At 46.5% G+C, this 20,021-nt stretch overlaps 1 protein-coding gene across 1 annotated transcript in view; it reads left to right on the plus strand.

The window, feature by feature from the left end:
* Window positions 1-3,858: 3,858 nt before the first annotated feature.
* Window positions 3,859-20,021, plus strand: part of ACOXL (acyl-CoA oxidase like) — a 366,413-nt gene continuing 350,250 nt past the window's right edge. Inside the window, 1 exon segment of the mRNA XM_069541255.1 lies at window positions 3,859-3,874. The gene's annotated coding sequence lies outside the window, so the exon portion shown is untranslated.

Consider the following 20,021-nt stretch of genomic DNA (forward strand, 5'->3'; position numbering starts at 1 on the left):
GTGCACACACACATACTCCTCCTGTTACACAAGAGGTAGCAGATTTTACACACCATTCTTCCCTTGCTTTTTAAACAGTTAGTCATGGAGATCCCTGCATGCAACATACAGAGATAATCCTTAGTGTGTCGTTGGTCCATGTTCACACTGGGCATTCCCAGCATGTGCCACTCGTGCCTGGTGGGGCTGGAGTGTGCCTGTTGGAGTCCATTTGTCAAAGACTCCATCCTGGGGAGAAAAGGAGGCAGGCACATCGGGGGTGATCCTGTAATGAAGCTGTGGCTGTTTGGAGGGGTGGGTATTCCTGAGGACAGCGTGGTGGCTGTTTCTGGAATCTTCCCCTTCCCTATCCCTGGACACCTGTCTAGCTCCTGGGATAAGAGAGGCAGTCAGCAAAGGCTGCTGAGTTTTCTCATTGCAAACTCTGCTGGAGGGCCCTGTTCACAAAGTGACATGATAATAAAGGGAGCTGTGTCTCCAGGCTCCCTTCCCCACATGCACCTTCTGGTCGCAGCCCAGGGCTCCACATGGAGTCAGACTGTGTCCAGTGGGAGAGGCAGCGGAGCTGCTCATGATCACACGGGAGAAACCTCTCAGGGCGCCTAGCAGCGGTGGCAAAATGGGAAGGATGGGGCTTATCCAAGGGCTAAGTGACCACTGGGTGCGCCACTGAGCAGTAAAAGACAAACAAACCACCCTAAATTAATCTAATACGCAGCCAGTGTAGAAACCCCTTCTTTTCTAAGTTCATCTCTTATAATAACTTGTCCAACCCAACCAATAGCAGCCAACATGCAGTGCTCACATTGTTTTTAGCATCTTCTTCTGAAGTGATAAGTGCATTAGGCTGTGTCATCTGTTGGTGACAGTGCTGTCAAATGTTTGCCACTTCATAACATGAACCTCCTTCCATCCAGCTTTGTCTAGTATCGTCTTCACTGCCCTCTCCCTTCACTGCCCTCTCCCTTCACTGTCTCTAAGCCAGTTGCACATACTTTGGTGTTTTATTTCAGCATCAGAATTCTTCCAGGATCTTCTAGGATAGGTTAGGTTATGGTTGGGCAGCAAACAAAGCTCCAACAAAATCTTAGTGACTTATAACTACAAAGGATTTTTTTCTCACTAAAGTTACATAGACTTGGAAGCTTACTTAGTAACTTATCTTTTTAGCTTTTAGGTCTCTGAATCGAAAGGTACCACATCCTGACTTGATGCAGAGACTACTGTGCACCCCCCAGGGGCCTTGGACTTGACATCGTGATAGTCTGGGACTTTGGTTGTCTCCTTTGGGGAGTGGAGAGTGCACATTGCCTATGGGACAGACAGTGAGTCAAATGTTTGGCAAGATTTCGTTCGTAGCCACAAGTGCTGCTCCCAGATTATTTGGGGTGTTGGCCTTCTGGGCATGTCCTGGATGATACTTCCCTTCCCGCATAGAGTCAGGAGTGAACTGCTTTGGACAACGGATTGTGTGTGGAAGTTACACAGGTCCTTTCCAGCTGGAAGCTTAAAGAGCCTGTGTGGCCACACAGTGGCTGTTCTCTCAGCTGGGACCTGGAGAAAGAGGACATGGGGCAGAGCCCCCAGGTGGCGTGGTGAGAATTAAAGTCTTATCTTTTTAAACCCTAAGGTTTGGGGTATTTGTGACCACAGTGTGTGTCGTTTTGAGGTTGTTTCTTACTACTATGCTATCCTGACTGATATAGAAGGAAATGCCCCTCTTCTGCTTGGCACCAAGTGGTGCTTGGAGTTGCAGCATCCATCTGATGACTGAGAGATAAAGATAACACACTGAGAAAGGATGCTGGAGAAGAAAGATGGAAAGGGAACCTGGGTCCCTGGGGTAGAGCCACTGAGGTAGCCCTTGGGCTTTCCTACCCCCAGCCTCCCTGTTATATGAGAAGCCAAAGTCCTTATTCATGGCCTCTGGTAGGTATTGTTACTTGCAGCTGCGCAGGTGGTGTGGTGGACAGAACAATGGCCCACCAAAGACGTCCATAGCCTAATCCCCAGAACCTGTTATGTTATCTCACCTGGGGAAGGGGATATTATTGATATGATTAAATTACAGATATGGAAACAAGGAGATTATCCTGAATTATCTGGGTGGGCCCAATGTAATCACCAGAGTCCTTCTAAGAGGGAGGCAAGAAGGTCAAAATCAGCAGACCAGCAAGGAAGCAGAGGTTGTTGGGATGCACTTTGAAGATGGAGGAAGGGGCTGGGACCCTACAAATGCAGGCAACTTCTAGAAGCTGCAAAAGATGAGGAAAGGGATTTTCCTCCTGGAGCCTCCAGGAGGGGTCCCGCTCTGCCAACACCTTGATTTTTAGTCCTGTAAGATCCATTTTAGACTTCTGACCTCCAGAACTTTAACAATAAATGTTTGTTACACAAGCTGTAGGAAACTGATACGAGTGATGTCCATTAACCCAATGACAGCAGACAGCGACCCAACTGCCAGCTACACTACACCCCCAAGAGTCATCTCCTCAGCAGGGTGGTCTTTGGAAGCTAACATTTCCTTTATACTTAAAAGGAGAATCAATAAAGTATATGAGACTTAGAGAGAGGAAAGGAATGAACATTGGTCACTTGTTAGAACAACAGAAGGAGGGTGCTGGGAGTTGAGTTAGTGTTTGTTCATTGCCTTGTTCTGTTTGCATCTCCCAGCTACTCTGCAGGCCCGGGCCACCCCCAGATTACAGTAATATTAAAGTTCATTGGAATGCCCAGTTTGGGGGTGGCAAGGATTTGAGCTGAGCTGCAGCTGAGTTGGGACTGTAACAGGGAAGAGCCAAATCACACTACATGTTGGATCTGTTTCTTTTACTTTAACCTTTGCTTTCGCTGCTTTTGTTCACTAAAAGGATACTGTCTATACACAGTGGCCTGCCTCGGGGAACCCTGCCCCTCTGCCTGAACGTTAAACCAAAGTGCCTTTGTTCAGGGAGACATCTGGACCCTGTCCACCTGTGGCTGGTTACAAGAAAGCAGAAATTAACGCATCCCCTCCCTGAGGCTGGCCATTCCAGGTGATATTTGCAAAACTTATGCCTTTTTACTTCCTTGTCTCCTCCCCCTCTCTGTGCTATAAAAGAAACTGGCATCCAACCCCCCATAAGATGGTTGTTTTGAGACTTTGCCATCTTTTCGGCCTGCTCTCTTTCATAATAAGGTCATATTCCTTGCCTCAGCACCTCATCTTCCATTCATTGGCCTGACCCCAGAGAGCAGAGCGAGCTTGGACTCCGTAAGGAGACCAGAGCATGGCCTGGGGCATCTTGGGTCTCGGTAGCAGAGAGGCTGGCACAGGAGGTCCTCTGAGTAAGATGTCACAGCTCTGAGCAACCAGGACCCCCGTGCCCACAGCGTACCCTGTGTCTACCTCACCAACTCCCCCTCTAGGGTTCTAATACTTCTTGTGGGCCAGCGACTGGAGGGACAACTGGGCCGTGGGCATGAGTGGCAGAAACTAAAGCCCCAGGGCCAGGCAGTAGAGTTTGTTCCAGGGGAGACCTCTGTAAGAGCCCAGATTCCCTGGCCTGTTCTTTCTTCACTTGGTGCCTAGGGAGTCGGTCGGGGCAGGGCCAGCGCGGGGGAGGGAGGGGACGAGCCTTTGAAGAGGGAGGAGACTGGGTGGCTGCTTGCGGATGAGAGGGTGTGCGCTTCTCGGCCCCAAATGCCAGCAGCTGGAGGGGGTGCGCAGGGAAGCGGCCCCGCGGACGCGCCAGAGGACGGGCGGCGCGATGGAACCGGCGCCGGACCTGGGGCTCGGGGACTCGTCCTTGCAGCGCTATCTGGACTGTGAGTTCTGGAGCCTCAAGAACGAGCTGCGCTGGCTTCTGGGCGGCTGCCCGCTCTTCCGGCACAGGTACCGGCCTCGTCGCCACCCCGCCCCGTGCGTCCCGCCGCCGGCCGCATCCCCTCGGTCCCCGCGCGTCCCTGCGGGCAGCGCCGTCCTGGTGCGCCCCGGGCGAGGGCGAGCTGGGGGTGTGGGTGCTGTGCCCGAGAAGCAGGTCCCTCCCGACTTGGCAGATGATGGACTGCTGTCCCCAGCCCTGTGGGCGCTGCAGAGCCGGCGACTTCATCTGCCCCCGGAGGTGTCCTCCGCCCGCCGAGCTCCCTCCTACACCGGGAGTCGGGGTGCACGGGTGGGCCCCCACAGTGGCGGGCGGGGTGCTCGGCCGAGAGTGGTGGCTGGAAGGATCGGCCTTGCTTCTAAACTTGTTTCTTGACTCCCCGCCTCCGCGTGTCCCACCTCTGCAGGGAATAAGGGGCAGAAAACCCAGGATGAGGCGGGAGTGGAGCGCGCCCAGGGCCACTCTGCAACCCTGTCCGGACCAGGAGCGCGGAAACAGGGGGCAGAACAGCGTCTCTCGGGTTGTGCCTGCCGGGAAGTGAGGGCATTTTCCCGGCACAGGGGTGGACTGGCTCTGCCCAGGGTGTATCTGGTCGTCAGCGTGGGGCAGGCTCCCAGGGGCCCCGCGGAGTCTAGGTGTGCAGAGGGGCGGCCTAAGAGCAGCTGGGGTGCTTGGGTTGTAAGGTGGGCTCAGGTCCACGAGGTCATTTGATGCCAGGACAGCCCTGAGAAGTGGGCAGGGGGCTTGGTACAGCCTAAGTTTACAGAGGGAGAAAATAACCCAGGGACCGGCCAGTCAGGACCAGAACTCAACCCTTGTGTCTCAATGGGGACTGTTTCTCCTGTGCTCTGTTGGGCGGCTGACCCCATCTCAGGCCGACTGATAAGCCCACTTTTAGAATCAGGCTTTGGAGTTTTAGTTTAAGAAAGCTCCAGTTAAGAACACCAGTATGTTCCGAAGGAAGATTAACTACTTAGCCCATGTTTAGTTTATGTCTGAAGGTTGAGCTGGGCTTAGAGGGAAGGAGATGCTTGGAGTAAAAGCAGCCTGTCCTTGGCCAGGAAGCTGCAGTTTCTGCCCTGGTGGTACCCAGTGGGGAGAGGGGAGCTTAGGGAAGGTGAAAGCTGACAGGTGTGAGATGGTGGGTGTGCCCTTGAGTGTCTCCCCACCTTCTTTTTCCTTCTCTCTCACACCTAGTTCTTTATGTCATGATTCTCAAAGCATGGTCCAGGGACTCCGGGCGGTACCCAGGACTCCAGGAGCTTCACAAGTTAGAAATTATTTTAGTAATAATATGAAGCAGTTATTGGCCTTTTCATTCTCATTTTCTCACAAGTGTACAGTGGTAGTTCCCAGAGACTACATGATGTATAATTTTCCAACATGTCTGCAGAAGCAGACATGAGAATCCAGCAGTTTTAAGGCAGATATGAAAGAGAATTGTAAAAATGCAGAACAATGCTACTTTTCTAATTAGATTTTAATACTGTTATTTTCAAATGATTTAATAAATATTTGAACAATTTTTCTGTTATAATTTCTGAAATGATAAATACCAATAGATATTTGGGGCCCCCAATAATTTTTTTAAAGACAATTTTAAAGAGCAGTTTTAGGTTTACAACAAAATTGAGAGGGAGGTACAGAGATATCCCATATACCCCCTGTCCTCACACAGACATAGCCCCCCCCTCCATTATTAACATCACTCACCAGAATGGTACTTGTTTTTTGTTTTTTTGTGTGTTTTTTTGTTTGTGTGTGTGTGTGTGTATTTTTTTTAACCAGAAATGAATCTATTGATTTATCATAATCACTGAGTCCACAGTTTACATTACAGTTCACTCTTGGTGGTGTACTTTCTGTGGGTCTAGACAAAAGTATAATGACATGTACCCATCGTTTGGTATCATACAGAGTATTTTCACTGCCTTAAAAATTCTCTGTGCTCTATTTTTCTCTCTCTACCACCCACCCCTGGCAACCACTGATCTTTTCACTGTTTCCATAGTTTTGCCTTTTCTACAATCATACAGTTGGAATCATATAGTATGTAGCCTTTTCAGATTGCCTTATTTCACTTACTGATATGTATTTAAGCTTCATCCATATCTTTTCATGGCCTGATAGCTCATTTCTTTTTCTTGCTGAATAGTATTCCATTGTCTGGATGAACCACAGTTTATTTATCCATTCATCTACTGAAGGCCATCTCGGTTGATTCCAAGTTTTGGCAATTGTGAATAAAACTGCTATAAACATCTATGTGCAGGTTTTTGTGTGGAGGCCTCAGTAATTTTTCAGAGGGCAAGGAGGTCCTGCTGCTTTAAGTCATATTTAGTTCTGTCACACCCCTTTTCCTATCTTCCTCCATCTTTTCAGTTTCTTCGTGGGCTGTCATCTCTTTGTCTTTTCAGTTTAGGTAACTGCAGTTTAAATGATGGGAAAGAATGCTAATATCCAAACTGCTGATTTGGGCCTTGTAGAAGGTTCTTTGCTGTGAATTAAATGGTCTGCTTAGGGACAGAGGGAAAGGCAGGCGGGGGCTGGAAAGCCGGCCGGCAGCTTATTGCCTGTGTGATTGTCATCAAGTGTGATTTTACCTTCCTGAGCTTACATTTGCTGATTCAAAAGAATGGGGATAATATCTGTGCCGCTGGATTGTTGGGACACTTATAAACTGTTGAGTAGCTGTTTAGTGTTGCTGGCTGTGGTGTGACACCAAAAAGGAAAAAAAAAAAGGAGAAAAAAAGGTACAAATTACCCTAACAAACACTTTTCCATTCTAGCTAGTTCTTGCTTATTGACCTCATAATTTCAGAGTTGAAATAAGAGGCTACATTTCATATTGTTTTTCCCCAGTGATTAAAGATTGTGCTATCTGCTTGAAAGTTCACGTTGTATCAGATTTGATCTTACGGGGGTTAGAAGACAGTGATCCTGATTTCTCGATGTTTTTTTTTTTAACATTCTGCTGCAGTAAAATGCTCCATGGGAGGCCAGAAATAAAGCTTCTCTAGCTCAGATTCACTGAGGCAAGGTGAGGCCTCCTGTGGCCGGTCTCCGCTCCCCAGGCCTTTGAAGTTCAAGTAGGTATGGGAGGGGGTGGGGTTTATTAGTGTGAGTGCTGTGTGTATAGTGGGAAGTTTGTACAGGGTCCGGCACTCCCAGGACATAAGAGCCCAGGAAACAGTTTGCTTCCAAAAAAAACAAAAACCTGGTTGTGCAGTTTTCTGTGCACATCATAGCTGCCCTCAGTGCAGGGATTCATCCACTAGTCCGCCTCCCCAGGTGTGGTGTGGGCACAGCCAAGGTCCCCCGTCTCTCCCCAAGACCAGCTTGCCAGGCCGAGTCCTTCTTGTCCCTACTCCGGTGGAGGGTCCCCCAGGCTCCGGGAATGCCCCGGCTGCTGAGGGTCACACCTGCCCTGTGGTGCATAGGACAGCATGTCCTTGACTGGGACCCCAGAGGATTCTGGGCCACTTGAGGCTCCTCCCTGGGGTTTGCAGGGAATATTTAAAAGCAACATCTGAAATGAGATAAGATTTTAGAATGTTTTTGAGTTTGTTTCTTGGCAGACCGGAGCTCTCTCCTGAGGGCCTGGGGGGCGAGTGGGTGTGCACAATGCAAGGCTTATAGGCCCCACCTGACCTTTCTGGGTCCCCCAGACCCCCTCACCACGCTTCCTCAGGGCTCCCCTCCCTGACCTGGCTGTGCTGGGCCTGCCTGTTTCCCCTTCCCCCTTGTTTCTCTTCACTGCCTTTTCTTTCCTTCCCTGGAGCAATGCACATTTCTCTTCCTTAACTTTTGCGAAGGTTTAGTTTTTCCCCTCAGTCTTCTATATACATGCAAGTATTTCATGAAAAACTTCTCATTGCAAAGAGTCAAATAATATGGAAAACGTGAAAGTTTCTTAAACTGTCCCCTCCCCCAACCATTTTTTCTTTTTTGATTGTGGTGAAATACACAGAAAATAAAATTTACCATTTTAACCATTTTTAAGTGTGCAGTGGCATTAAGTACATTCACAGTGTTGTGCGACCATCACCCACGAACTTCGGCATCCTCACAGTTTGACACTCTACTCATTAAACACTAACTCCCTCGTCCTTCCTCCCCACAGCCCCTGGCAAGCATCATTCTACTTTCTGTCTCTACGAATCTCTACTGTAGTTACTTCACATAAGTGGAATCATCCAATATTTGTCCTTTGGAGTCTGGCTTTTGCACTTAGCAGAGTGTCCTGAAGGTTCGTCCATATTGTGACACATGACAGAATCTCCTTCCTTTTTAAGGCTGGATAACACTCCACTGCATGGATAGACCACATTTTGTTTACCCGTTCATTTGTTGATGGACTCTTGGTCCTCCGACCACTTTGAATACTTTAGTGTGTTGTAGGGTTTTTTTCTACTTTTTCTATTTTCCTATGAGTTCACATATACATGCGAACATTTTCTTATATAAACAAGATCATGCTATGTGTTTTGTCCTATAGCTTGCTCTTTTACAATTTAATTTTTATGTTCATGACATAATGTATGAACCTACTTAATACAAAAAATACTATGAGGTTTGGAGTGAGAAGCATCCACCCCTGTTCCACCCCCTTCATCCCTCATCCCCTTTCCTCACTGGCAAACACTTCCAAGTCTTTCATTGGATTCTTATGTTATTTACCTCTATTTCCTTAAAAGCATGCATAAGCAGCTACTTCTTGATTATATAATGACTTACTGGTATAAAAAATGAAGATTCCCACTAATGCCCACTTTCTTTCCTTATTCCCCCAAATCCGTGCATCCCCATTTTTACTTAAATCACTATCCAGTGTTCACATCGCTGTGACTACATAAGTATTATTCTCAGCCATGCCCCTTAGTGTACCATATTTCATTTCCTTTCTTTCACAACTTCTGGTGTTCTCTTGGGCTAACAATTGCCCCTTTTATTCATTTGCTTAGTTTTGTATAAACTCATCACTCCCTGGCCTCCACACTTTTGGATACAACAGTTGCACTCCTCTCAATTTGGTCAAACTTGTCAGTTAACTGGCAGTTCTGTTCCTCCTGGCCCGCCATGGACACATCCATCCAGGAGGCCTCCTTCTGGGGCTTTAGTCTGGCTTTACCATCGTCTTCACCATTATCTTGGGAAATTCCTTTGCATCTCCTCTATAGTCAAGTCACTGTTTCCCCAGGCCTTCTCTTTTTTGGTTACCCTTTGTGGAGGATTAGAGATGGCCATGAGTTCTTTAACACTGCTCCCATTGAGAGGTGTGCTTTGTGAACCCTCCCCTTGAATCTGGGTGGCTTATGACTGCTTTGACCCACAGGATATGGCTGAAGTGACAGTGTCCAGGCTCAGGCCTAAAGTGACCGGTACCTTCCACTTACTGTCTCTTGAGGCCCCAAGCTTCCATGTGAAAAGTTCTACCAGCCTAAGGCTGCCACGCTGTGAGGAAGCCCGAGCTGGTCCATGTAGAGGTGCCCCATAGAGAGATGCTGACCACTCCCGACCGCTCCAGCCTCCAGCCATCTAAGTTATCTAAGCTGGGGCCCCAGACACGGAGAAGCGGAGACACGCCATCTCTACTTGATCCTGTGTGTCCAAATTCCTGTTAGAAAGAGTAGTGAGATATAATGATAATGAATTGTTGTTTTAAGCCACTGAGTTTTGGGGTACATTGTTACCATAGCCATAGATAACCAGGACAGTCTCTCATCTAATAGCTTCTTGAGAAAGGATACCAGAGAGTTAACTTTTTGAGATTTTTGAGATCTTCATGTCTGAAAATATTTACTATCAAAATCGGCTGAATATTTGTACAGGTGTAGAAATCTAGGCTGGAAGTAAAATTTCCCCCAGAATTTTAAAGACATTATGCCATTGCTTTCAAGTATCCAACATTGTTATTAATGAATCTGATCACTTCTGCACCCTGGCATTTTAATATATAAATATATGACTTGTTTTTCTTCCTCCCTCCCGGAAGTTTCTAGGACTTTCTTTTTAGCACTGGTTTCATGGAATTTCACCATGTTGTGGCTTGATGTGGGCCTCTTTTTCTTTCATTTCTTTCATTATGGAGGGCATACGATGGGCTCTTTGGAAACTCATGTTCTTCAACTATTTGCACTGCTCTCTTATCTGGACTCCTTTTGTTCACATGTTGGACCTCCTGGGCTTGTCTTCTAGTTTCCTAATCCTTTTCATCTCTTTACCTTTTCATTGTAATTCCTGGGAGATTTTCTCAACTTTATCTTCCAACTGTTCTTGAGTGATTTTAAATATCTACTATTGTATTTTTAATTTTCAAAAGTTCTTTGAGTTCTTTATTCCTTTTTTATAGCATCTGTTCTTGTTTTCTGGTTGCAAAGTCTCTTATTTCTTGGGAATAGTTGATGGTAATTTTTGAGATGTTTCCTTTTATGCTTTGTCTCTATTTCCTTTGAGTTCCTTTTTCTTTTCCCGTTTGTACTTTTGACCTCTGGCTTTCGTGTCGGAGGCTTTTGTTAAGTGTCTAGTCAGTCTTGGGTGTTTGTTCAAAATAGGAGTGAAGTGAGTAATATGAGCAAAATGCTGATTGTAATCAGGCAGGGTCCTTGGCCACAGGCTTTCTCGATCAGAGAGAACCAGCCTTTCAGTGGCAGACCAGTATTAGTGTTTTGTTTTTGTCAGGGTTAATTTCTCCAGAGATGAATCTTTTAGTCCCTGAGGGATGGGTGCGTGGAGAATGAATGACAGGTCATAAGCCCAGGTGCCTGAAAGGATGGTGAGCAGGGATCCTCCATGTATGACTTTAGGCTCGTTAGAAAATGATGCTCCTCTTATGCGTGAAATCTAAAAAAGCTGTGAACTCATTAAGACAGAGTGGAATCGTGGTTACCAGGGGCTGGGTGGTAGGAAGAATAAGACAGATGTTGTTTAAAGGTACAAACTTGCAACCAGTAGATAAAAAAGGCCTGGAGAGCTAAGGCATAGTATAGTGAGTATAGAAAATAATATTGTATTATAAACATCAAACTTGCTAAAGACAAGGCTTTTTTTTTTTTTTTTTGGTGGTACGCGGCCCTCTCACTGTTGTGGCCTCTCCCGTTGCAGAGCACAGGCTCCGGACGCGCAGGCTCAGCGGCCATGGCTCACAGGCCCAGCTGCTCCGTGGCATGTGGGATCTTCCCGGACCGGGGCACGAACCCGTGTCCCCTGCACTGGCAGGCGGAGTCTCAACCACTGCGCCACCAGGGAAGCCCAAGGCTTTTTTTTTCTTACCGAAGTATCGTCGATTTACAATGTTGTGTTAATTGCTGATGTACAGCAAAGTGATTCATATATATATACATGTACACACATATATATGAATATATATATATTCTTTTTCATATTCTTTTCCATTATGGTTTATTACAAGACATTGAGTAAGTTCCCTGTGCTATATAGCAAGTCCTTGTTGTATATCTATTTGATATATAATATTTTATGTCTGCTAATCCCAAATTCCTAATTTATCCCTCCCCCACCCCTTTTAACCTTTGGTAACCATAAGTTTGTTTTGTATGTCTGTGAGTCTGTTTCTGTTTCATAAATAAGTTCATTTGTATTATTTTTTTAGATTCCACATGTAAGTGATATATAATATTTGTCTTTCTCTGTCTGATTTACTTCACTTGGTATGATAATCTCTAGGTCCATCCATGTTCCTGCAAATGGCATTATTTCATTCTTTTTTATGGCTGAGTAGTGGTCCGTTGTATATATGTACCATATCTTCTTTATCCATCCCTCTGTCAATTGACACTTAGGTTGCTTCTGTGTATCAGCTATTGTGAATAGTGCTGTTATGAACATTGGTGTGCTGATTCCTTTTTTTTTTTTTTACAAAGTTAGCATAAATTAAGCCAACAATATACTCTTTAGACATACCTGGATATGTGAGAAACTCTATAAAATGAAAGTAAAGGAATGCTAGACCAAGATTCTAGAGGATTGGAGGGGGAGGGCAGAGAGATGGGAGGGGGTGTGGTTAGAAGATGGGTGTGGTTAGAAGTTACTGTCGTTGTGCTAGTTCTCCAACCGGGTGAGGGTCTTTATCATGGATTTAAAATGATGACTTAGCCCATGTTGCCTCCCAGTTATGGTTGTAAAAGGCAGAATTGTTTCCTGGTTGGACCAACAGTTGGAAGAAAAGAAAATAGTAAACTAACCAAGGGTCCCTCCACAGGATACTGGCAGAGAGAGAGACAGGAAGGGACTGAGAGAGACTGAGAGAAAGAGAGATCTAGAGAAAGGAACTAAAACCCCTGCTGGTAAAAGGCCAGGAGACTCAGTGGTCCCACTTCCCCTTCACAGGGCTGTCTGTGCAGTTGGTTGCACACTTTTTATATTTGATCTCTCGTTTGACTCTCAAAGGGGATAATGATGAAGTGTGAAAAGGGAATAGTTCTGGTGAAGAACGCAGAGAGGAGAGGACAGAGACAGTGAAGAGGTGGGATCTGCAGGATTTGATCATTCTAAATTCTGTTTACTAATTTAATGTGAGAAATTCCCTTAGAGAAGATTGTGATGTATCAATAAATACCTGGGTGATTATAAATGCTAGCTTTATTGTAACATTGGTTTGTAACTCCACGTTTTGTTTTCTACCTGCTTTAAGAGACCAATACAAAAAGACAGCGTGCGTTGGGAAGGATGTAGACAAACCGGAACCCTTGTACGCTGTGGTGGGAACACAAAATGGTGTAGCCACTATGGAAGACAGTATGGAAGTTCCTCAGAAATTAAATATAGAGCTACCATGTACAGCACAGGGACTATAGCCAGTATTTTATAATAACTTTAAATGGAGTATAATCTATACAATTTTTTTTTTTTTGGTGGTACTCGGGCCTCTCACTGTTGTGGCCTCTCCCGTTGCGGAGCACAGGCTCCGGCCGCGCAGGCTCAGCGGCCATGGCTCATGGGACCAGCCGCTCCGTGGCATGTGGGATCTTCCCGGACCGGGGCATGAACCCCTGTCCCCTGCATCGGCAGGCGGACTCTCAACCACTGCGCCACCAGGGAAGCCCCTAATCTATACAATTTTTGAATCACTATGTTGTATACCTGAAGCTAATACAATATTGTAACTCAGCTATACGTCAATTTAAAGAAATGATTGGGAAATAAATAAATAATAAAAAATTAGGGCAAAGGGAGAAAAACCATAAGGAAGATACAAACCTAATATAGTAGTACTACTTAAGGCAAAATGTTTGGGTAATTACAGGTCAATGAAAACAACAATAATAACACCTAACATTTATCGGCTGGCCAAAATGTTTGTTCGGGTTTTTCTGTAACATCTTACGGAAAAACCCAAGCGAACTTGTTGGCCAACCCAATAGTAATTTCTTTTCTTCCTTGTTTGCCACAGTGTTAATGAAGTAAGCGTTTGTCTTCACATGACGCCACTTCCCAGAACTTCCTAGGTTTCATTTGGGCACGTGACCCTCTCCCGTAGGTTGTATAATTCAGAGAAAGTAGACCAGTCACCTCATCAACCCCCCACCTTGACAAAGGGATTGACCCGTAACCCTGAGGAAGCCAGTGCTACTCCGGTTGGTACAGGAATAGTCCCGTGATCCAGTTTTGGCCAATGAAATAGGAAGGGAGGTTTCTGAGGGCTCCTGGGAAAGATGCTTCCTTGCTTATCTGAGAGATCTGCCGGATGGGCACGCCCTCTCATTTTGGATGCGGTGGAATCTGGATGTGAGGTCGGCTAGGTGTGCAGCCATTTTGTCACCAAGAGGGAAGCCAGCCCTAGGAGGAAGTGACTCATAGAGGCAGGGCATGACTGAGCCAGGGAGTCAAACGTGCCCTGAACCCTGCCCCTTGTCCTGTCCCTGCAGTTCCGTGAAGTAGCAAGTTCCCTTTACTGTTCAGGCCACTGTGAGTTGGGTTTCAACCAAACTTTTGGTTTTCAACCAGAAGCACCCCAATTAGTTTGCTTTTATTTCACTTTTGTTTCACTTGCAGAGACAGAAACAGCTCACCTTGGCTTCAGGCACAGAGGCTGGAGTTCAGGTTGCTAGGGTGACACAGCCAGGAGTCCTCAGCTCTGCTCTCCTTACGTCCAGACAAACCCTGGCCACCTCGTGGCCTTTGGAGCTTTGGGTGCATGTCTCACAGCTCAGCAGCCAGGCTGGAAGAGAGAGACTCTTCTTGGCTTCCAGCCTGGCCCAGGTCACCCTCATTGGCCCAGCTGGCCATTGCCATTGCCTTTCCTTGAAGTGGCCCCTGGGGCGGGTCACCAACCAGAACCGCGTGGGTGGGGGAGGGAGTGGGAGGCTGCTAAAGACAAAAGGAGGTGATGTGGCCCAGAAAAGGGGAGATGCGTGCCAGACCGACAGAGCACTGGGCGCCCATCATTGGCTTCTTCCTGAGTCTCTGGGTCACTGCAGTGAGTGAAGGATGTCTCAGAAGAGCACCTGGGAAGCCAGGTCAGGCATTTCTGCCTTGAATGGGGGCACTTAAACACTGCCTGTTAAGTTCCCTCCTCCTTCCTCTGGCCGTGACTTTGATCTGAAGCTGGGCAATAGCTTGGCTTTTTGGGCAGAGACTTGCTGATTGATTCCAAAAGGAAATGTTATGCATGCAAGGGACCAATGTCTGTGTAGAGAGACTAGGGGTCATGGGTGCTCATTCCTCTCAGCCTCGGGAGGGACTGCAATTTCGGAGGAAATCAGGCCTATTTTCTAACGGAAGCCATTCTGACTGTGTCATGAGATCTCAGAACCGGCGCTGTTTTCGGGGTGCCGTCCCGCAGTCCTCTGCCCACTTCTCTCCCTGCCAGGGAGCTGAGATTCTCCTGTGACCTCCTGTTAGTGTGGATATGTTTTTATTTTTATTTACTTCATTGCACCGAGCTTCGATAGCATCTCTTTTCTTTCTAAGTTCCCTTCTGTCCATCCGCTACCTTACAATCACATCCAGTCTACAACATTTATACCCTGTTCTCCCTCCGTGAATAAGGCTTTGCAGGTGGGTTGATTCCAGGAGCTGAGACTGGTTCTTACGTGGTTATGACCGTGACAAAAAGTGACTGCAGGGCCCCTGATTACTTGCTCTTCTCCTCACAGGGACGGCTCCATGGACTATGTGCAAACCTCTGTTTCTTTTGACACTATTTATGGACTTATTGTGGGAACTCAGACATCATGGGAGACCCTCAGACCCGCAGGGTCTCTCCCCATGCCCTCCTGGCAGCCGTGGGAGAGTGTTGACCTCCTCTTTGCCCTTCAGGGACCCCAGGCCTCGAAGTCCAGGTCATCATGGGCCCCTGAGGGAATCTCCATGGCCATCTTTCCATTTACCTGTAACTGGACAGGTAGGTGGACAGGTAGCTCTCAAGGTCTAGGAGGGAACCCTGGCTCCTGTGCATGTTAGACTCACCAAGGGTGCCTCCTACACAGCCAGTGAAAGGATTCGTTGTTGAAGATGACGGATTTGCCCTCTAGATCTTCTCCTGCAGAATTTGTGTACCATAATGTTCCCCCAAAGACATCCTTTGGGTTACCAAAGGTGTCACTACAATTGGAAACAGGGAGCCCCCTAAGCCAGCAGACTCCACCATCCTGTGGTCGGAGCATGGTCTGAGGAGCCAGTTAAGGCCTGGTTGTACCTGTAGACTACAGGGCTGGGCATCCTCCAGGACCCTGAGCTGTCAGCCGTAAACCCAGTACTGCTTTCTTAGCTAACCTCTCAGGTGCCACTCCCATCTCAGCACTCCCCACACGCACCCTAAAAAGTAACCCCCCTTGTTTGAAGCTTCAAGTCTCATTTCTAAACCAGTCACTGTCCTGGAGGATGAGATCCCCGTGGTGACCTGGACCAGTCAGGAGCTGCCCCCTCGGGCTGAGCTGATGCAGCATCGCCAGGATCCTGGGCAGGGGAGGAAGAGCCCCAGCAGTAGCTGCCGCGTGTACCTTTACCTAGGGAGAGACATGCCTGAGTTTGGTGACAGTTCGTGTTTTTGTCTCGGGAGATTATCTGCTCCTATCCCCTGCTCACTTGGCCCCATTTCCCCCTTCTCTTCCTTCCTGCTCACCCTTCCACCCCTTTCCTCCTGCCCTCCCCGCCCCACTGCCTCCCTCCCTCCCTCCTGGGACTTCCTCTCTCTGCCCACAGACACCCCACTCCTCAGCGGATCCTGCAGAGCGACTAGGTTCTCACTGCTCTGCCTTCTCTCGGGTCCTCCTGACGGAGCCAGGCAAAGGTAATTGCTAGACCAAAGGCTCTGCATTCCAGAAAACAACCAGGCCACCCCTGGGAGGCGGCACCCATCCAGCCACTTGAGGCCTAATGATGACATGTGCACTTTGTTCCGGACCCGTCTTCCTCCTGCTCTGTCTTCCACGCTGGACTCCAAGCCCTTTGAAGGTAGGAGCCAGCCCGGCTTGTTTTGAATTCCCAGTGTTTAGCTGGTGTAGGCGCTTAATGAAAGCTCAAGGAAGGAAGGGGAGATAAAGGATGGAGAGGGAAACTCCCTTCCCATGATCACTCGGTCACTCAGTGGAGGCCCAGGATGCAGGGGTGGGGTCTGGAACTGCCTCCTTCAGGGATTCCTGTGAGGTTTTTGTCTCTGGGGAGGGATCTTTCCTTCCCCTTCTTCCCTTTTCTCTCCGTCTTCAGAGCCTTTCTTCCTGAGAACTTTGTAGACTTTGCCCATCAGCCAAAATACCTCTCACTAGTTGAGGGAACGTCACAGCTAGAATTAAACCTCAGCACTTAGAAACGACCCCCTTTGCATCTTCTCAGGCGCCCGCTGGCTCAGGGCCTGCAGCCTTTGACAGTTACCGCAAGATGACTCAACAGTTTCTCTTTCATTCACCGTCTACTCATCCAGGTTGTGCGTGGTGTTCTCAGGGTGGTGTCAAGGTTTGGGGCATCGGAGGTCGAGTTGTGATCGCAGTATTTGCTAGAAGGCAGATGGGCCCCTGTGCTCACTGCCTCTGGGGAGCCATGAATGCTTGTAGCGGGGTGCACCTCACCTTTTAATGGAGATGGAGCATTTTTGATTCTTGCTGATTTCAAAGAGAAGAGGGAGTTTATCTTGGGCTGAGCTGGACGTGTCTCCAGAAGGAAGTTACCAAAGAGACCAGGACCAAGGTACGGGTTATTGAAGCAGAGCCCTACTGGGAAACCAGGGTTGGTTTTCAAGTTCTTGTTGGTATTTTATTCCAGAACATCTGTGCTGCCAGGAGTCACATGGTGGTCAAAAGCTTAGGTGCCAAGGATGTTCCTTGTCATGAGGGCATTCGCATTGGTATCTGAAGATGTTCTTTCCCCTAGACCAAAACTCATTTTGACTTAGAGAAAAACACACACCACTGCTTTTTTTTTTTTTTTTAAAGTCTATATTGAATTTGTTACAGTATTGCTTCTGTCTTATGTTTTAGTTTTTTGGCCACAAGGCATGTGGGATCTTAGCTCCCCGACCAGGGATCGAACCCGCACCCCTAGCATTGGAAGGCGAAGTCTTAACCACTGGATCACCAGGGAAGTCCCACACACAGCTGCTTTTTTTTTTTTTTTAAATTAATTAATAAATTTTTTAGTGTCTTTATTGGAGTATAATTGCTTTACAATGGTGTATTAGTTTCTACTTTATAACAAAGTGAATCAGCTATACATATACATATATCCTCATATGTCCTCCCTCTTGCGTCTCCCTCCCACCCTCCCTATCCCACCCCTCTAGGTGGTCACAAAGCACCGAGCTGATCTCCCTGTGCTATGCGGCTGCTTCCCACTAGCTATCTATTTTACATTTGGTAATGTATATATGTCCATGCCACTCTCTCACTTTGTCCCAGCTTACCCTTCCCCCTCCCCGTGTCCTCAAGTCCATTCTCTATGTCTGTGTCTTTATTCCTGTCCAGTGGTGTGTGTGTGTGTGTGTGTGTGTGTGTGTGTGTGTGTGTGTGTGTGTGTGTGTTTTAATACACAACGGCCTTTTTGATTTTGTTGTTGCCTTGCTTGTTGTCTCTTTTAAATTTTATTTATTTTATTTATTTTAACATCTCTATTGGAGTATAATTGCTTTACAATGGTGTGTTAGTTTCTGCTTTGTTGTCTCTTTTTAAAATGGATTTTTTATTTTGGAATAATTTTCAATTTATAGAAAAGTTGCAGAGATAACAGAGTTTTCTCATATCCCTCTCACCAAGTTTCCCCTGTTGTTAACGTCTTGCAGAACCACGGTACATTTGTCAAAACGAAGGCAGCAGCATCGGTACGTTGCTATGAATTAAACTCTAGACTTTACTTAGGTTTCCTCAGTTTTCCCCGAGATGGCCTCTTTCTCTTCCAGGACCCCATCCAGGACACCACGTGTTTCATTGTCACAGCTCCTTGGCCTCCTCTGGGCTGTGACAATTCCTTTGTCTTTGCCTGTTTTTCATGACCTTGACACTTTTGAAAAGTATCAGTCAGGTATTTCGTTGAATGTTCCTCAATTCAGGTCTGTCTGATGTTTTTCTCATGTTTAGGCTGAGGTTATGGGTTCTGGGGAAGTGTATGAGGGGAGATGCCCTTCTCGTCACATCATATCACATCACATCACATCCCATTATATCGTATCATATCCTACCATCCCATTTATCCTATCACATCACATCACACCATATCATATCATATCATATCATATATCATACCATATATCCTATCTTACCCTATCCTGTCCTGTCACGTCATGTCACATCATATCATTGCATGGCGTACATCCTGTCAACATGGCTCCGATTTTTTTCTTTTGCTGTAAAGTACAATGAAATACAAAACTATTAAGTGTACACTCTCAGAATTCTGGCAGAGGCATTCACCTATGTAACCCAAACCCCTATCAAAATAGAGAACATTACTATCACCCCAGAAAGGTCCCTCATGCCCTTCCCAGGCCCTGCCCTTCCCCTCCCAGAGGTAACCACTATTCTGTTTTTGTTCCTACTGTGTTTTAGTTTTGTCTGTTTTAGAATTTAATACAAATGGAATTACATAATATGTTCACACAGCATATTTTTGGTGGTATATTAATTCAATTTAATCCCACACAGCCATGAAAATGCGTGAAACACAGCTACAGTAGACACTAAGATGAATCTTATTAGCCACGTTGAGTGAGAGAAGCCAGACTGAAAAGAATACATAGTGTCTAATACCATTTCTTTACTATTTAAAAGCAGTCAAAAATAATTTATGGAGTTACAAGTCAGGACGGCAGCTAGTATGGGCAGGAGGGAGGGAGCGATTGAGAGGGAGACCAAGGGGAGAGTCTGGTCATGTAATGTGATTTCCCTGCACTTGGGTAGAGATTATACAGGTGTGTGTAACCTTCGTGATAATTCATTAGGCTATACTTTTATGATTCTTGCTTTGTTCTTGGTGTGTTACATATTATTAAAGTGTTTTAAAATAAGATACTAGTTCATGCCCATCAGTTGTTTGTGTGTATGACAGTGCCATGTGTACTCCTTATCTGTTGATGTGTAGCAGATTACCTCAAAACTTAACAACCGGCTTCTGTGGGTCATGAGTTTCACAGCATCTTAGCTGGGCGGCTCTGGGTCTTTCATGAGGTTGTACATAAGATGTTGGTTGGGGCTTAAGTCATATAAAGGCTTGACTGGGGCTGGCAGATCCACCCCCAAGGAGCTGTACTCACATGGCTGTTGGCAGGAAGCCTCAGTGTTTCTCCCATGTGGACCTCTCCACGAAGCTGCTTGAGTGTCCTCACATCATGGCAGCTGGCTTCCTCCAGAGCAAGTGATCCCAGTATAATGTTTTCTAAATTAATACATGCCATTTATGTGTATCAATAGTACATTCCTTTTTATTGCTAAGTAGTATTCCATTTCATGACTAGACCATAGTTTATTTATCTGCTCTGTTAGTGATGGATGCCCTGGCTGTTTCCAGTTTGGAGCTATCATTGATAAAGTTGGTATGAACATTCTTCTACAAGAATTTTTATGAACAGTTTGCTTTTCTTAGGTAAATACTAGGAGTGTCATTGTTAGGTCATAGAGTAGGTATATGTTTAGTGTTATGAGAAATTGACAGAACCTTTCCCCAAGGTGACTGTATTGTTTTACATTATCACAACAAAACATGAGAGTTTTA

Source organism: Delphinus delphis, chromosome 12 (genome assembly GCF_949987515.2).
Source record: "Delphinus delphis chromosome 12, mDelDel1.2, whole genome shotgun sequence".
Classification (NCBI taxonomy): Eukaryota; Metazoa; Chordata; class Mammalia; order Artiodactyla; family Delphinidae; genus Delphinus; species Delphinus delphis.